General features: G+C 39.4%; 1 protein-coding gene across 2 annotated transcripts in view; it reads left to right on the top strand.

Annotated features, from left to right (window-relative positions):
- Window positions 1–19,442, top strand: part of LOC126373989 (neuropeptide CCHamide-1 receptor) — a 198,964-nt gene that overhangs the window by 141,991 nt on the left and 37,531 nt on the right. The window lies entirely within an intron of this gene.

Below are 19,442 nucleotides of genomic sequence, written 5' to 3'. Positions count from 1 at the left end.
CACGATCTGGAGGTCCGGGTTCTATTCCCGATGGGGACATTGTCGAAATCACTTTGTGAGACTGTCCTTTGGTAAGGACTTTTCAGGCTTGAATCTCCTGATTGTCCGAAAAAGTAAGATGATTCCGTGCTTCGGAGGGCACGTTAAGCCGTTGGTCCCGGCTATTAGCCGTAAAAACACCTTCACCAACCCGCATTGGAGTAGCGAGGTGGAGTATGCTCCATACCCCCTCCGGTTGATTGATGGGAGACCTGTGCCCAGCAGTGGGACGTATATAGGCTGTTTATGTTATGTTATGACATGAATAAAGTTGTAAATTTACGGCTTATGACATTAATAACTTGGCCAGACAAATGGAGAGCGCTGAGGGCGCTAAGCGCTGAATGAGGGACATCTTCGATCACCAGCGGGGTCGGTATCTGAGTACCGATGTGTTTGTTGTAGCGAGCGGATTGGCCGCCTCTATGGCTAAAATGTTTGTGGTTCCATTCCATTTCCTTCCATATTATAGGGCAGGGCAAACTCCAAGTGGCAGGATAATAAAAGTTGCCAATACTTTTATTATCTACCCTTGTATTGTATCTCATGAATTGGATAATAGACCCAACGTACCTCCCGGTAACGATGGAAACGGTCTCTTATCTCTTTCTCCTTATCGATCCGAAATCCTTTACCTAGTTATTTTACGTGACCATCAAAACTTGGCGTGTTTCAAGTTGAAACGATGCTCAATCATTGCTTCTCTATTAGTACCGCTTAGTGCCTATAACCAGACATTTGCGTTCAGGGTATTTAAGAAATAAAATAACATTTAAGGGTGATCAGACATTCTTGAGGAGCTCGTTGGAGCAGCGGTAAACGCGCTTGGTCTGCGATTGTTGAAGTTAAGCAACTTTCGCAAAGGCCGGTCATAAGATGGGTGACCACAAAAAAAGTTTTCATCTCGAGCTCCTCCGTGCTTCGCAAGGCACGTTAAGCGTTGGTCCCGGCTGCATTAGCAGTCGTTAATAACCACCAATCCGCACTGGGCCCGCGTGGTGGTTTAAGGCCCGATCTCCCTATCCATCCATAGGGAAGGCCCGTGCCCCAGCAGTGGGGACGTTAATGGGCTGGTGATGATGATGATGAGACATTCTGACGTCAGAATCTCATGTGTCTTGTGGTCAACGGTTTTGATAAACATACAGAGTGTAAGTGACTTCGTAAGGAAAACTTTGAGGTTTGATTCAGACCATGATTCACAGTTGATATCAAGGGAAATTTTCCGTCGTAAAAGTATGGAACTGAAAATATTTGACTATGAAATGTTGATGGTTTATTTTTATTTTTTCAAATTCCACTTGATATCAACTCAGAATCATGGTCTGAATCATCCCCCTCAGTATTCGTTACGGTGTCACTAACACCCATACCCACTTGTATGGCTACCTGTATATACTTGTACGGGATATGTGACATCTTAACGAATACTTATAGCGTTTATATCATTCAGTTCATTATTCTGAGTTAATATCAAGCGAATTTTCCATCGCAAATGTATAGAATTGAAAATAATTATAAAATATTAAAAAATCATGAATTTTGCGATGGAAAATTCCACTTCCACTTGATATTAACTCAGAATCTTGGCCTGAATCATCCCCCTCAGTATTCGTTACGATATCACTAACACCCTGTATTGTTGAAGTTCTTATAATGGAGCGCTCGGATATATTTTCGTAATCGTTTACAACTTCGCTAACACCACTGGTTTGGTAGGGTCGATCAATGACCTCATAAACCCACACAAAAGGAGGAATTAATTATTTGGCCTGATAAACGCTCAATAGCCGTGTAGGTTTCCATTAAGCAATAAATATCCAGGGCCGTTTTGAAGTATGCTTAGGCACTTAGGCACACAAGAAATTGGGGGCCTTTTAAAAAGTAAAGTCATTCTAACAGTTTTCTAAAATGACTATTTCGTATGAATAATCAAATATACAATTTATAATGCGCTGGAAGAGATATTCTATATATATTTTAATTCATTTAACTGTTATAAGTAATTATGTATTTTTTGCCGAATAAATATTTTCTTTCTTTCTTTTGTTATTTATAATGTCATTAATGATATCAGAAAGCTGGTTCTTTGTTACCTTTTCAACCGTAAAAATAACGAAGCATCTATACAAAAAAGTCGGGTACATAATAAAGAAAAAGATACGGGTCAATATGAAATAATTCGTAACTTTTGTAGGAATTATTTTGTTTGAAAAAAAAAATGTGTAGGAAAATTTTTCGGGCCCCCCTGAGGATAGGAGCCCTGGGGACATACCCCGTTGCCCCTACGTCAAACACGGTATTGACGATGCCAATCAAAATTATGTTAATTCAATACCCACACATCATCAATTTATCACACTGTCGTCCTGTAGTACTCCAGTTCGCTTCTCAATCAGGGAGCGGTGGTTCGAACCCCGGCACCAAACTTGCACTAATGACTTATTAATTTATCTCAAGTGCAGTTTTCACTAACACAGTAAGATGTAAGTTATTAATCGTTACATGAGCCATGTCAGGGGCCTTTGGCGGGTTAATAGGAACCCTGACACCAGGGTTGATGAGGTTGGTAATCCACCTTACAACCCACACGATAGAAGAAGAAGACTCAGTTGCTCGAGCATTGTAGACGGCGATACGGCTCATCACCTATCTAACGTTGGTCTAACGGATAGCTCGGTGAGGTGTGGGTACTTAGTTCAGATGTACCTCTGACTACCCCATTTAGGATATAGTCGTTGTTGTTGTGTTTTCAATATGTAATTGCGTGGACAGGAGGAGGACCCGGTAGTGTAATGGTTAACACGCTCGTCCCGGCTTAACAAGAGCTACGGGTTCATATCCCGTCCGAGTCAAAAATTTTGACGTTTTTTTTTGCTCTTTGTCTATTATTGCAAGTTACTTTGTGGATAAAAATGTTTTTTTTTTAAAGTGCCTTCTTATGTAACAGCCTCCGTGGTCTAGTGGTTAGAGCGTTAGGCTCACGATCTGGAGGTCCGGGTTCGATTCCCGATGGGGACATTGTCGTTATCACTTTGTGAGGCTGTCCTTTGTTTGGTAAGGACTTTTCAGGCTTGAATCACCTGATTGTCCGAAAAAAATAAAATGATTCCGTGCTTCGGAGGGCACGTTAAGCCGTTGGTCCCGGCTATTAGCTGTAAAAAACACCTCCACCAACCCGCAGTGGAGCAGCGTGGTGGAGTATGCTCCATACCCCCTCCGGTTGATTGAGGGGAGGCCTGTGCCCAGCAATGGGATGTATATAGGCAGTTTATGTTATGTCTCTTCTTATCGTGTCGATGGCAAACTAAATAAATAATATCGGCCTAAAACTTGACAACAACTATGGCGCTATCTACAGCGCTCATCAGATCCTCCTGCGTGCAGGTGTTCAGGCACGCAGGACACGATGTAAGATGTTCCATCGTTTGGGGAACAGTGCCGCACTTGCACTTTAAGTCCGAGCCATCCGAGAAACCCCACCTGAACAAACTGTGTTACGCACGAATGCCCAAATATTGTCTATTTTGGTTGAAAGGCAATATAATTATATTTTCCAGCGGTTGAATAAACAGATCCTTTGGCCGAATACAGTCTGCCCTTTGCCAGAGGTCATTCGACCACAATCAATGAAAAAGGGTTACAAATATAAAAAGTTTGGACACAAAGTTCATATTAAAACTTTGTTATTTGTAAAAGTTTGTTAACGGTACAATGCATATGTTCCGATTAATTTGTATATTAGATTAATACCACACGGTTTCGCTCTTACACACCCCGGACACATCATACAAACAACCTCGTTTTACACAGACACTACACATTGACATTATCAACACGCGCAACTGTGTGTGTGACGTCTGAGGGCTGTCAATTACAATACCTAATATACAAACGCATTTTTCGGAAATGTGGATATTCTCACGATGTTTTCTTTCACCGCTGAGCATAAAAAGTTGATAGTATGTATAATTAAGTACTTAGTTTTAATATAAGAAGTATACTTTTATATCCTTACTTACTAATCTGTGTAAATACGCTCAACTAAGCTTACCTTACATCACAAGTTAAATAATGTGGTATAATCTCCACATACTTCGTTAGTTTGTCATCGCTACGATAGCAAACTTGAACATGTTTCAAACTCGCTTCATTTTGAACTGTTTCCTTTGAGAAATTTGAGACGTTGAATTCGACATAAATTAGGGTTCTATCTGGCTACAACACCATGCTAGCGCCACAATAGTCGCACTACTAACAAAATGTATGCAATTGTATCTATACTTACTTGCATCAGGTAGTAACCGGGGACCAACGGCTTAACTTACCCTCCCAAGCACTGATCATCTTAGGTGATCAGCCTATAATGTCCTAAGCAACTATAAGGCCGTGATGTAGATACCACCGTCACTAATTTAAGAGCCATACTCTTGTTGATGTAGCATTCTCCATGCTACTTTTTGGGGAAAATAGGGCAGTGGTTTCCCTCTTGCCTTCCGCCCCGCAGTACTCTGTCTGACGCGAGTGGGATGGCGCCCAGAGTAGTCTATTTCAAAGACGTACTAGGACTCCTGTCCTCCGGTTCTGAATAGTACTGACAGTTACTGCTGCCCTCTGTCAGATTCCAGGTTACAGCCCCTGTGACTCGCCTCTTCCGTCGTGCATTACCGTACCGATGACTCCCATCTCCGCCTCTGCAACTGTTGAGGTCTTCACCCGTATGCTGGGCAAGGGTTCTACATTTTACCCCGTCAGCCTCTCGGCCTACTGAAGTAAGAGGCGCCCACCCCCACGGAAAGGACGCGCCAAACTGGAATTGCCCCAGTTAAGGGCAGAGAGGACGACTCTGTCCCCCCTGGGGCCGGGTTTATGATCTTGTATGAAACCAAAACCCAGGGCAACATACATAGATCTAAAAATAAATATTGCTATCCTATAAAGACTTCTATCAGACAACGTACAATGGAATTCTACCAATTTCGCCAGATTATTCGCAATACTAACCTACAAACTTCAACCGTGGTGCTCTAACTCCGATTCATACTAGTTGGAATAAGTTGGAAATTACTTTTATAGATACCGCAAAAGGAGTTTTGTAATCAATTTCGATTTGACCTGGGAAAAAGAAAATTAAAGGGACGGGATATTGACAACTGTTAATTTTAAAATCAATGAATAACCCGGGCGAATTATATAGGCATCTCCCTGATATGAAACCCGTTTCACGTGTGCTGTCATCTCAATTCTGCCGGTTATTGGCCAATATATTTTTTGGGAGAGTTTTTTTTTTTTCATTTCTACCTAAAATTGACGCGTGTTCCATAAATTTTATGCCTGTCGATTACCCTTTCCTTTTCGACGGATAAGAAAATGACAGGTATACTTGAAGCGTTTTGCGTCTTCCTTTTTGATGCGAACTGCAAAGGTCTGGAACTTTCTGCCGTCGTCTGTTTTTCCGACTCGTTATAATCTAGGAGTCTTAAAGCCTAGAGTGAACAGGTATTTGCAAGGTAAGCGTGATCCACCCTAGACCACATCGTCACTTAACATCAGGTGAGATTGTGGTCAATCGCGAGCCTATTATATTTAAAAAATATTCATAATTTAGATAGTGTATAATGGAATCAGCACAAACGTATAGGTATTCTATTTTCTCTAAGTAAAAGGTTTTTAAAGTTTCAAGTGTTTACGAGCCTCGTAAATGTCGACCTTTCTAGCCACTTAGCGTGAGGCAGCGGCAAGTAGGTGGTAGACAATTAAATTATTTACTGTCGTTGACTTCGCGCGGAGACACACGGACCTTAATAATGTCATCATGACTTTCCTTTGTTATACATAGTCTTCTTCTATCTTGTGGGTTGTGAGGTGAATTACCAACCTCATCAACCCTGGTGTCAGGGTTATTATTGAGCCGCCAAAGGCCCCGACATAGCTCATGTAAGGTCTACTTACTTACAACAGTAAGTAGTAACCGGGACCAACGGCTTAACGTGCCTTCCGAAGCACTCTTGCTTTTGGACAATCAGGTGATCAGCCTGTAATGTGCTAACCAAACTAGGGATCAAAAAATGATTCTTGTGATGTGTCCCCACCAGGATTTGTACCCGGGACCTCTGGATCTTGAGCCCAACATTCAAACCACTGCCCACGGAGGCCGTTTATAACTCACGACAACAAACATTTCAGAACCCCGATACCAACCCCGCCGGCGTGGCCGACGATTTTCCTCATTCAGCGCTTATCGCTAACGACCCACTGGACTTTCTAAATCTTTCAAATATGATCCTCTCAGACGTCGCCTGAGCAACAGGGTACCGGGTGAGAGCCGTCAGCACTCCCCATGTGTCCGGCCAAGTAGTTAATTCCATTTGCGGCCAATTTACAATAAGTGACGTCAAAAAATTGGCCTTTTACAAATTGGACAAGACTATAAACATGTTATTTTCCAACAAAGTCTATACAAAATTCATTATGATCGTTGTAAGAAATGTTAAAATAAAATAAACCCTCTTTCACATTGTATATTGCAACAATTAGATCATTCCCATTAAGGAATTATGATTACATAATCCGTCATCATCATCATCATCAGCCCATTAACGTCCCCACTGCTGGGGCACGGGCCTTCCCTATAGATGGATAGGGAGACCGGGACATAATCCGTATTCGTATGTTTTCACCGAGTCACAAAAATATTTTTGTAAGTTACAAGGTATAATGGAAAGAATAAACTTTTCAACAAACTTCAATATTATGAGGAAAATGTTTCACACCACTCTTAAGAAAGCTTTATTGCAAATTTGTACAAAGGAGCTTTGAGAACCAGCACCTAAATCTTGTCAAAGAATGAATGAAACCGTAGTGAATAATACGACGTATTGAAAGGGAACTCTCCGCTCCCCACCAGCGGCTGAGCTAGGTTTACCTCACCCCCTCGGTCTTACTTTAGTCTTCAATCGTATCGTAATCGTATCATGACGTCACACAAACAGATGCGCATATACGATAGCGGCAATGTGTAGTGTCTCACTTTGAGGTCGCAGGTTCGAATCCAGCACAGGCATAAACCAATTATTGTCGAATTTGTTTTCGAATTCATGTTTAGATCATAAATTATTATCACGTGGTCAGCGGTGAAGGAAAATGTCGTGAGCAAATAAGAAAAATGAATGCTTTCAGTTGCTAACTTGGTTCATAATATACTAGCTTATGCCCGTGTCTTCTTTCGCGTGGACTGGTAGTGGTTGCCTGGAAGAAAACGCTCTAGGGCCGCATATTTGCACTGTATCCATTTTCATGTACTATAACTATTTGTTATAATTAAATTATGCGCAATAAAGTGTATTTAATTCGATTCGATTTGATTTGACTTCGGTTATCGTGCCCGCATTTGCAAACCATCCCATTTTCATCCCCTTAAGAGCTGAATGCCGGGATAAAAACCGTCCTACGTTCTTCCTTAGCCATCAAATTATCTCCATACATTCAATCAATGAATCGTCTTCTGCTTCTTCTATCGTGTGGGTTGTGAGGTGGATTACCAACTCCCATCAACCCTGGTATCAAGGTTATTATTGAGCCGCCATAGGCCCCTGACATGACTCATGTAACGACTACGTACTTACAACTGGAACCAACGGCGCAACGTGCCTTCCGAAGCACGAATCATCTTACATTTGGACAATCAGGTGATCAGCCTGTAATGTCCTAACCAAACTAGAGATCACAAAGTGATTTTTGTAATTTGTTTTGGGATTCGAACCCGGGTCCTCCGGATCGTGAGCACAACGCTCAACCACTAGACCACGGGGGCCGTTGTCAGCGGTTTAAGCGAGAAAATGTAACAAATAGACCGATATACTTACAGAGTTAATATATATGATATTATAATAGAGGTGTTGATTTTCGTCGTATAATATGTTACTTCATCTAAAAACATCCCTGGGATCCTCCCACGCATATCTGGGTAATACAATCGATCTTTTCGCCCTTTGAGTGTTTGACCCTGTCAGTAATGGAAAGATGCGAACGTGACGAAATGAACGTGACAACCCTAACCTAGACAGAATCATGGCAAATTACCCCTTTATCGGGTAAATATTTGGGGAAAATTATCCCTTGCATGGTAGGTATTAGAGCTAAAGAACAGAAACCTTTGAGCACGATAATAATGAGAAAAGCCGTGGTAGCCCAGTTGGTAGAACGCTTGCCTCTCACTTTGAGGTCACAGGTTCGAATCCAGCACAGCCCTAAACCAATGATTATCGAATTTGTTTTCGAATTCATGTTTGGATCATAAATGATTATCACGTGTTCAGCGGTGAAGGAAAACATCGTGAGAAAACGTACAATCCCGAGATATGCATTGTATTGGCTGGCTTTCCCTTCGCGGGTTGGAAGGTCGAACAAGCAGTCGCTTCTGTAAAAGACCTGTCAAATTTTCAGGTTAGGTAAGCGAACCCTGTGAAAAACGGGATATTGCTAGGGAGATGATGTTTGAGCACGATAATAAGATGTGTTGGAATTCCTACCCTTGTTTTATAATTCTCAATTCGTCTAGGGCCTGTGTCGAGGTTTTTCTTGCAGCTGCTTTTCCTTGGTTATACAGATTGAGAAGCCGGGTTTAGGCGGATGAGACGTTTAACAAAATATATTCATGTACTTATATGTATATAAATGTACGATTCGGAGTAAACCTACTTAATTTACTTAATCTAGAATTTTGAATAGCAATTTTATTTGTATTGCTTGTATTGTATTGTACGTACGTGGGTTTAAGTATTTGACGGCCAAGCAAAGTTCAGTCAAATTGTTGTTGTTTACTTGGCTGTCAAATACTTAAGTATTATGTAGTAAACCCACGTTGATCGCTGTTTTATTTTTTATTTGTAAGGTGGATAATGTAAGAATAATAAATACTTCATTATCATCAATTTAAGAGCCACGCTCTTGTCGGTGCAGCATTTTCAATGCTACTTTTTAGGGAAAAATAGGGCAGTGGTTTCTCTCTTGCCTTCCGCCCCGCAGTACTCTGGAGGATAAATACTTACAAAAGTTTAAATATTGATACTCGCAACTGTGTGTCTTAGACAATGAGAAATCATGTTTGGATCATACATACATACATACATAAACTCACGCCTATTTCCCACCGGGGTAAGCAGAGACTATAGAATTCCATTTGCTTCGATCCTGACACACTTCTCTTGCTTCCTCCACATTCATCAATCGCTTCATACCCGCACGCCGGTTCAGAGTAGATCGTATTGAACCTTTTCTAAGGACATCTCCAATTTGGTCATCGTAAGTCCTTCTCGGTCTTCCTCTGCCAGCCCTACCATCAACTTTCGCTTTATATACCGCTTTTTTTTTGATGTTTGGATCATAGATAATTGATATCGCGTGGTTTCCAAGATTTGTGCCCGGTTAATGGAATAGAATAGAGGTGGTTTAAGGCCCGATCTCCCTATCCATCCATAGGGAAGGCCCGTGCCCCAGCAGTGGGGACGTTAATGGGCTGGTGATGATGATGATGATGACTCCGAAGATACAGACGTGGTGCTGTGTTTTGTTATTTTACAATGAGATAAAATATCAACTAACCAATACGCAATACGCAACCAGCACTATGGGTACGCTTGCGCCATGTACGATTGGATTTTTAAGTAAGGTTTAGTTTACCTGTTTATTATATAATATAATTTATTTTATTTTTAGTTTTTTTTAATTTAATTTTTATTTTGTTTGTTAAGTTTATGTCGGGATTGGAAATATCAATCTCGCGAGATCCCGAGAATTTCGGTCTAGTTCATAAAAAAATGTTAGGTTAGGATAGCTGAAAACGATACAAAACGACCTTGTTTATGATAGTGAGGTTAATTAAAACAAAACATTTTTTAAAACGATTATCCTTCTATATGACAAACTAAGTTTTCTTTGGAAATCAAATCAAATTCGCCCTGTAGCGGCGAGGGTGTGCTGCCGCCAAAGGATGTTCTCGGGGTACCGAACTGAGCATAGTACCCCGCTAGCCACAAGTTGGTAGTGTGACTAGGGATCGACGATCCAACAGTGTTGTGTGTTGGAAGTTGTATATATGCGTTTTGCTGTGTAAACTTCGATATCGCGTTTCACGACCGCTTGAAGTCTGCATTATTGAATGTGGCGCCATCTGTTGCATGTGAGCGGAACTAGGTGGCCAACTAGTTGGGTCCGCTACAGCCCAATCCCGTTAATCTCGTATGGGATTTATTGGGATCTCGTCATATTAATGCTTCGGGATTGATCAATTAGACGAGATCTCGCGGGATCGGGATCCCGGGAAAGCGGGATTGCATTCCCAACTCGTAATTTCTAAAAATAAGTAAAATCTTCTTGATACACGTTTCCCCAAAAATAGCGTGTGAACATCATCTGATTACTTACAAGCTTAAACCAGACATCTAAAGGTAAACAACGCAATCGTAATTCCTTCCAATAATCACCTTCACCTTTTTTGTTAGGTAGAAAACAATCAATAAACAGTCGAGCATCTGTCTTGGCTGGGCTTTGATCGTTGGATTAGGTGTAAGCTATTTTCAGATTGTATACAAACACATACTCAGGATTGTCAACATACGATGACACCGTCATTTTACAGCGGATAATTAAATTATACGAGTGTTAGCAACATCGGCCTCCGTGGTCCAGTGGGTGAGCGTTGGGCTCACGATCCGGAGGCCCCGGGTGCGAATCCCGGTGGGGACATATCACAAAAATCCCTTTGTTTGGTTAGGACATTACAAGCTGATCACCTGATTGTCCGAGAGTAAGATGACCCGTGCTTCGGAAGGCACGTTAAGCCGTTGGTCCCGGTTACTACTTACTGATGTAAGTATGTAGTCGTTACATGAGCCATGTCAGGGGTCTTTGGCGGCTCAATAATAACCCTGACACCAAGGCTGATGAGGATAGTATTCCACCTCACAACCCACACGATAAGAAGATTAAAATAGATTAGTGATTAGTGGCTCATGTAACGACTACATACTTACATAAGTAAGTAGTAACCGGGACCAACGGCATAACGTGCCTTCCGAGGCACGAATCATCTTACTTTCGGACCATCAGGTGATCAGCCTGTAATGTCCTAACCAAACTAGGGATCACAAGTATATCCCCACCGGGATTCGAACCCGGGGCCTCCGGCTTGTGAGCCTAACGATCAACCACTGGACCACGGAGGTCGCAATTTTTAATTATAATGTTCCAAATTCAAATTTTAAATTTAATTTAGGTAATCTCGTTTTCTGTAAAACAAAAAATTCGGAAATGTTTCGTGGTTAGCGAGTGTTTCGATGTTCTTAATGAGAAGTATACTTTAGAACTGCGTATAAAACATAATAGCCCGATAATGTATTATGCTATGTGTGATAATGTATTTTTAATAAGTTTCAGTGCAATTAAAAGTTTTTGTATTGTATTATATTGATAGCCCTGTTCAGAGAACGCGTAACTTACCCATGCAGGTCATGCGTTCTGGGCCGAGCCAGACCGGACCGGGGTTTGAACCTGTGACCCTACTATTAGAGTCACAGAATTTGACTTTATGAGTTTAAATTTAATATTATATTTGGGTCATAAATAATTGATCATCATCATCCCTAGCATTATCCCGTTTTTCACAGGGTCCGCTTACCTAACCTGAAGATTTGACAGGTCCGGTTTTTTACAGAAGCGACTGCCTATCTGACCATCCAGCCCGCGGAGGAAAAACCAGCCCAATACAGGTTAGGTCACATACCTCCGAAAATGCATTTCTCGGTGAGCACGTGATAATCATTTATGATCCAAACATGAATTCGAAAACAAATCCGACATTCATTTGTTTAGGCCTGTGCTGGATTCGAGCCTGCGACCTCAAAGTTAGAGTCAAGGGTTCTACCAACCGAGCTACCACGGCTCGCATAACATAGATAATTGATTTCACGCGGTTTCCAGTATTCTTAATAGGGGATTACATGGGAATTAATCATAGCTGGCAAGTAATTATTATATTAGAATAGAATATAAATTGTTGGCAACATCAAAAGTGTTACATATTTTACTGTAAAATATTTTGCTATGGCAATACTACGGGAATTACGCCACGGACTTTGTCGACGAGGTATGTTTTTCAACTTATGTAAACATTTCCTAGTTATTCAATACAGTCCAGTAAACAAACATCTCGAAGAGGTTTTATTCAGCACCATCGCCTCCAACAGAAATAGTTTACAATACAATACAAATACACTTGATTGCACCAAAATAAAAAAGAAACAATTACAAGAAGACTTAACTAAGTTCATGGCAAATGGCGGCCTTATCGCTTAATACGATTTCTTCTAGACAACCATAAAGTGAGGAAAAGTGTAAAAATTGAAAGATTGCGGGTACAAACTGTAAGTACAACTTACCAATAAATACATGCAAATAAATATACATATAGCATACATACAAATATATATATATATATATATAAATAGTACACACAAAATACCTAATAATACGCAAAATCTATAAATATACATTTATTAAAACAGTAAATAATAATTTATGACGTAAGAATTTATACACTGACGTTCATGATAATAATGAAGAAGATTTTAGTTTATTATAAAAGGGTGCCACACAAAAAAGGGAATAACATCATAGCTCGCACAAAACCGGGATACTTGGAAAGACATGGGGGAGGCCTTTGCTCAGCAGTGGTATCATACAGGCTAATAATAATAATAACATCATAGCAAATTTCCACTAAAAATTACAAAAAAAAAAAAAAACGGCAAACGGTTTTACACACCTCTGCTTACCCTTTTGGGATATAAGCTGCTATATCATGTTATTACGCGGCTTCAAGTTGGCGATTACTTATGATTCCCTTCTAGGGATTGTGGAGTTTAATATCATATTTATATATGGAAATCCAAAAGCTTATATGGATTTTGCCGCCACGACCTTTTCCGTCACCAATTTTAGCTATTTTAGTATTGTATACTACACAACAGTGAGTAGCTCGGTGGCGCAGCGGTTAACGCGCTCGGTCTGCGATTGTTGAAGTAAAGCAACTTTCGCAAAGGCCGGTCATAGGATGGGTGACCACAAAAAAAAAGTTTTCATCACGAGCTCCTCCGTGCTTCAGAAGGCACGTTAAGCCGTTGGTCCCGGCTGCATTAGCAGTCGTTAATAACCATCAATCCGCACTGGGCCCGCGTGATGGTTTAAGGCCCGATCTCATTATCCATCCATAGGGAAGGCCCGTGCCCCAGCATTGGGGACGTTAATGGGTTGATGATGATGATGACTACACAACATAACATAGAAAAGTCCAACTGGGCACCCTGTTATCTTAAACGTTGTACTGGGTGAGCCTTCAGCGCTCCCCTTAATGCCATCTGCAGCAAATCTACAATAAATCACGTCAAAAAATAAAAAATAACATAGAAATCCTACATAAGTACGTCCCACTGCTGGGCACAGGCGTCCTGTCGATTGACAGGAATGTGAAAGCATACTCTTCGCTTCACCACTGCTGGTTGGTGGAGATATTTTTACAGCTAATAAATAAAATAATAATAAATATATCAATTATTCATATATTATTATATAGTATATTATTTCAGGCGCAAACTATCTTACATTTTCGGACAATTATTATGTAGCCTGTAATGTCCTAGCCAAACAAAGGATACTACAAAGTAATTTCGAGAATGTCCCCATCGGGAATCGAACCCGGACCTCCAGATAGTAAGCCTAACGCTCTAACCACTAGACCACGGAGGTTGTTACACAATAGAAGAAGACACAAATAGTTAATAAAACTAAAATAGTTAATAAACGTCTTTCCCTCAAATTTACAGATTCCTATGTGGTAGTAGTTTTACAGCTAGTTACATAATTATGTAATTTAATTTTTGACGTTAAAAAAGCGCTGACTACGTAAGCCAATTTTGAAAAATAAATATTTTGAATTTAGTTTTTGTTTTTAACGTGACTTATAGATTAAATTATATTAGATTTGCCGCATTTGGCAATAACTACTTGGCACAAAATATTAACAACAATACACTTCCAACTTGTGCTAAACCGGATTAATCTGGTCTGATATTCGGACTGAATAATAATAGGATTATACCATTCTAAGTGGATTCCTGTAGGATCACTTACTGAATATTGATTTTAGCCTGGAGTAAGAGCTTGAGAATTAGGTTAGTAGAGGGTTCAAGGAAATAAATATAGGTAAGTACTTACAGAAATCACAAATACAAATATACTTTCTCTCTCTCTCTATTTAAGAGCTGCGCTCTTGTCGGTGGAGTAACCGCCATTCCTCTCTTCTTCCCGCCAAAACCTACAAAAAAAAAACAAACTAAACTAAATATACTTTATTGCACCAAAATACATTGGTTCACATAATACCAGCGTCGTGGTTCACGACAATTGTTTAGTGGATATTTGATATTGTGTTATTGTGTTTTTTTTGTGTATGGCGCCGTTTTATAATGAACTATTTCTATTCTATTAAAAAAAACATAATTATAGGATTATTATAAGGTTATTAAAAAGTTAGTGATTATTTAGAAGATATGAATGCATGGGATTAACTGTCTGAGAACTGATATTAGGCAGGTTGTATACCAATTGTATACCAATATTTTATGTTTTTTTTTAAAAAAAAAACGTCTAGGGCCCTGTGCCGAGGTTTTTCTTGCAGCTTCTTTTAGAAGAAGAGAAGCTGCAGTAGTTTTAGACGGATGAGACGTTCGTTATGTAAAAATTGACGATTCAAAGAGTAACTATGTTACCTACTGAATAAATATATTTTTGAATTTGAATTTATTCTAAAATAAAAAGAACTTATTGTAGTTTTGCCGCAGATGGCATTAACTACCTACCTACCGTCGCTTAGGGACGGTACTGAAAAGTATCGGCGCCCGAAGGTCGTAATATACGATCCTGACAACTCGACTACTCTAGCTATAAAGGTGGCCAATCAGCTCAGACAGGTCTAATACTAACGAAAATCTTTTTCCTTTTTCTATTTAACTTATTTAAAAATTTTAGTCAAGAAAAACGTAATAATAAGTCCGACATTTTATCACTTTTTTCTATACATACAAATTCGATAGTCATTTTGTGTTTTGACGTTTAGTAAAAAAAAAAAGTATAAATAAAAAAAACTAAGAAAATAAATACACTTTTAAAATTATACATCTAACGTACCTATTAGTTATTGGTTGAAAGTGGGTACTTTATTTACATACTTTTAATGAAAACCTTTCGGGCTAGTTTCATAGCTGCGGACACGGAACTTTTTTAATATTGCTCGATTAAATCCGTTCGAAACTAGTTGCAAATGCAGCAACTTCAAAGCTTCTAAAAAAACGAATGTCCTTATTCTTTTTCGCCGAACATAAATAATATCTGTTGATAATTGCAACATAAAAAAACCTTTTAAAAAAGTTATAAACAATATTAATTCTTTACTTTTTAATTATTTTTTTGATTCATCAATCTGTCTCTCGCACGTGTTTTTTTATAATTACTTATGTGCGAAACAATCAGTGATTTTTACTACAGTCTACGAGTAGTGAAACTAATTAAACAACACACACTTTAACAATATCAGCTATTTCAGGAATCATCATAGAATTAAAAACGTAGATAACTTGTGAACCTGTCCACTTCATTTAAGAGTCATGTGCTACTTCTTCTATCGTGTTGCCTGTAAGGTGGATTACCAACCTCTTCAACTCTGGTGTCAAGGTTAATGAGTCATGTAACGACTACATACTTACATCAAAAGTAGTACCTTAATCATAACCATAATCATATATTTACCATTGAGAAGGGTACATTACATTATTGGTGGTCATTAAAAAAGTTCCTCCTAGTCAGCTACGGACGACAGCATGCAAATATTTAGAATGTACACATACTAATCTTTTAAAAACTTAACCGGGACCAATGAGATTAGTGCCTTACGAAGCACGGAATTATCGATCGAGTAATCAGCCCGCAATATCCTAATAAAATCCATAGATGTGCTTTAGTTATGTATTTTGTTTCAAAGTTTGAAATAGTTTGAAACATAATCTTGAATGAAGTCCGCGTCGGGTGTGGATTATCGTTATCGTATCGATACTCTATAAGCATAGAATAAGGATTAATTCTATGTTTAGAACGGCAACTCCCCACCCGCGTCTGATTCAGGTTTTACCTCACCCAATCATACACAATTTAGACTTGAATTGGTCAAATCCGCGCATCTCCGCTTTTCTCCGCCCATCTCCGCGTCAGTGGAAACCCGACCTAAGGCGTGACTCATTTATTTGCTATCCAGATTAGGTTAACTTAGGTCACATAGCTCCGAACAAACTTCAGAAACTACCACGTTTCCATAGAAACCAAATAGAATATTCGAAGAAAACTTGACTTTCGACCACTTCCTTGGAATCTAGTAGAAAATCGACGTTAGGATCTCAAATGGTTCTGGCCACAACTTCCTGAAGCATTTCAAAGCATGGCCAGTTTCTGCCACAAATATTGAGCTTCCAGCGCCGAATTTAGTGTATAAATCACTAATCATTCCATAGTAACATAATTGTATAATATACGTATTATAAACGCTAGACTATATTCTCGATTGGGGAAGTCAGAGGACAACATTACATGATGAAGCATTGCATGATGATAAACTTCTATTACCCTTTTTTACAATAATTTTTGTGCTTATTTTAATCGTCGGCACATGTCCTGTGATATGTAACCCGTCGGTAAGTATTTCTAAAATTGTGAGTATACAAAATTTGGCAAAGGTGTCCCCTAATCCACTCTAAAGGTTCTGCCAGAAATACTGACGGTCTCATCCTCCCAGTGTCGGAAAAGTCTTCCTATTTCTTTGTCATACATATACCCCATTGGTCTGGTCTCAGTTCTTATTTACCAATGGTTAAATCCGACCCTGTGGGAGTTTCAAGAGCTCTGCCATTTCGTTAAACGGAACAATGGTGCTGATTCCTGTAAACACCATCTAATTTGGTGTTAAGTTATACCTGGCATTTTCCTATCCGCTGAAAAAGAAACGGACGGGTAATCAATCAATCAATCAATCAATAATACTTTATTGCACAAGAACATATATAAAGGACATAAACATACGAATAAAACATAAGAACAATAGGCGGCCTTATTTCTAAACAGCAATTTCTGCCAGGCAACCTTAGGGTGAAAGAAGATTATTCATTGGAGCAGGGGCTGGTGCAATAAACATAATATAATGATACCAACATAACAAAAAAAATAAAAAATAATATATACTTATCTAAAGAAATAATATAAATATATAAACATACACACATATATACACGCATACATACAAATAGCCTATACAATATAATACATATCAGGAGAATAAGAAAACCACTTCCAAGTTATGCCTGCAGGAAAAGCGCCTTCACTCTCACTCTTCACTCGACAAGCATACAATTTATGGAACGTCAATTTTAGGCGGAAATTTAAAAAACCTTTCCAAAATTTTATATTGGACAATTACCCGATAGAATTAAGTTGTCAGCACGCGTCAAACGGGTTCCATAATGTTTATAGTTTGGCGGAGTGTTTTTGGGAAATCACTACTTAAGCAAAATGTCTATTTTTTCGCCCGGGCTATTCATTCATTTTAAAAGTAATAGTTGTCAATCATCCATCTCTTTCCTTTTCGGCGGATAAGAAAATGACGCACGAATCGGTGCCAATATCTTCTGAGTGTCCAACAATGACTTGCGGTAATTTGAACATTTATGAAGGATGGCCTGTACGAAAAGTATCTTCTTTTGATTACTCGTAGCTTGGCACACCCAACTAACTCCTAACTCACCCCTGATCCGAGGAGACCAGGGGAGCGCAGAGGAGTGCGTTGATTTCATCATCATTTATTTAAAAGCCATGCTTTTGTGGCGTGACATTCTCCATTCTTGTCTATCTAAGGCTTTATAAGACACGACGTTCGGCGTCTCTTCAATACGTTCCATGTTAGCTCTTCTTGGTCTTCCCCTGCCTTATCTTTCGTTTTATCTTTGATCTTCTTCTTTTAGTTTACGGTAAATTTTAAGATTTACGAATAACTGATGACGGTAAATTTTCGTTTTATTTTTTCAATAATCGTTAATTCCGAAATTAACAAACAAAAATCTAATTTTACCGGCAGGCACCTGGTTAATCTTAGGATTTACCACAGAGCCATGGTGAGTGCTAAATATAGAGTACGGCGAACGATAACTTCCGTGTTCATAAATCCGGGAAATCCTGGGTTCGATTCCTGTAGGGACACGTGTAAAAGTAATCTCTTTTTGGGACTGTCCCTTGAGGACAGGGAGGTTGAAATGGCCACATCGAAGCAATTCATCTAAGAAAGCAATATTGCTATTTGACAGTTGTTTGCATTGCGCACTTACTTTTATTATGCGTAAATGTCAAATTGCAATATTGCTTTCTTTGATGAATTGCTTCGATGTAGCCATTTCAACCCCCCAGGACAGGACACTTGGGATTTTTAGGACTTCTAGCTTTCACAATAATATGCATTAATGCATTATGTATGTTTGGTCACTTTATCAAATAAAGCAAGAGGCTATGGATGATAAAAGATCTCCCAACGACCCGATTACTCTAGCCATAGAGGCGGCCAATCAGCTCGCGACAGCAAACACTTCAGAACCCCGATACCGACCCCACCGGCGTGGTCGACGATTTCCCTCATTCAGCGCTTATCGCAATCGACCCACTAGGGTCGATTAATCCTTTCAAATATTTTTCCTCTCAGACGCCCTGAGCCGAGGTTCGCGCCCAGCTGGGCACCCTCAGGCCTGTTGTCTTAATCATTGTACCGGGTCCGGCCAAGTAGTTAATGCCATCTGCGGCAAATCTACAATAAGTCACGTCAAAAAAAAGGATGATAAAACGTACTTACATCAGAGATAAGAAAAAAGATAATTATAGGTACCTATACTTACAAGTAACAAAATTCAGCAAAAACAAACACTATTATCGAATAACAGTAATTATCTGATAGTTTTCGAGATTGTGGTTAATCTATTTCACTGATGGTTTATCTAACTACAGTAATTTCGCCTTTTGATGAACAAAGCTTTAGTATAATTATAGTTTCATGGTTTCTTAAGATGAATTGTTTGATAATCAGTCGTATTATAAAGCGAAGGTTGGTAGTAGGGCTGGCAGAGGAGGACCTAGAAGAACGTACATTGACCAAATTGGAGATATTCTTAGAAAAGATTCAGTACGTTCTACTTCGAACCGGCGTGCGTGTATGAATGGTTAGATAAATGTGGAGGAAGCAAGACAAGTGTGTCAGGATCCAAGAA

The sequence above is a fragment of the Pectinophora gossypiella genome, chromosome 16, assembly GCF_024362695.1.
Source record: "Pectinophora gossypiella chromosome 16, ilPecGoss1.1, whole genome shotgun sequence".
NCBI classification, from domain to species: Eukaryota; Metazoa; Arthropoda; class Insecta; order Lepidoptera; family Gelechiidae; genus Pectinophora; species Pectinophora gossypiella.
The sequence above is the reverse complement of the archived record's forward strand: the minus strand, read 5'-3'. Positions and strand labels throughout refer to the sequence as shown.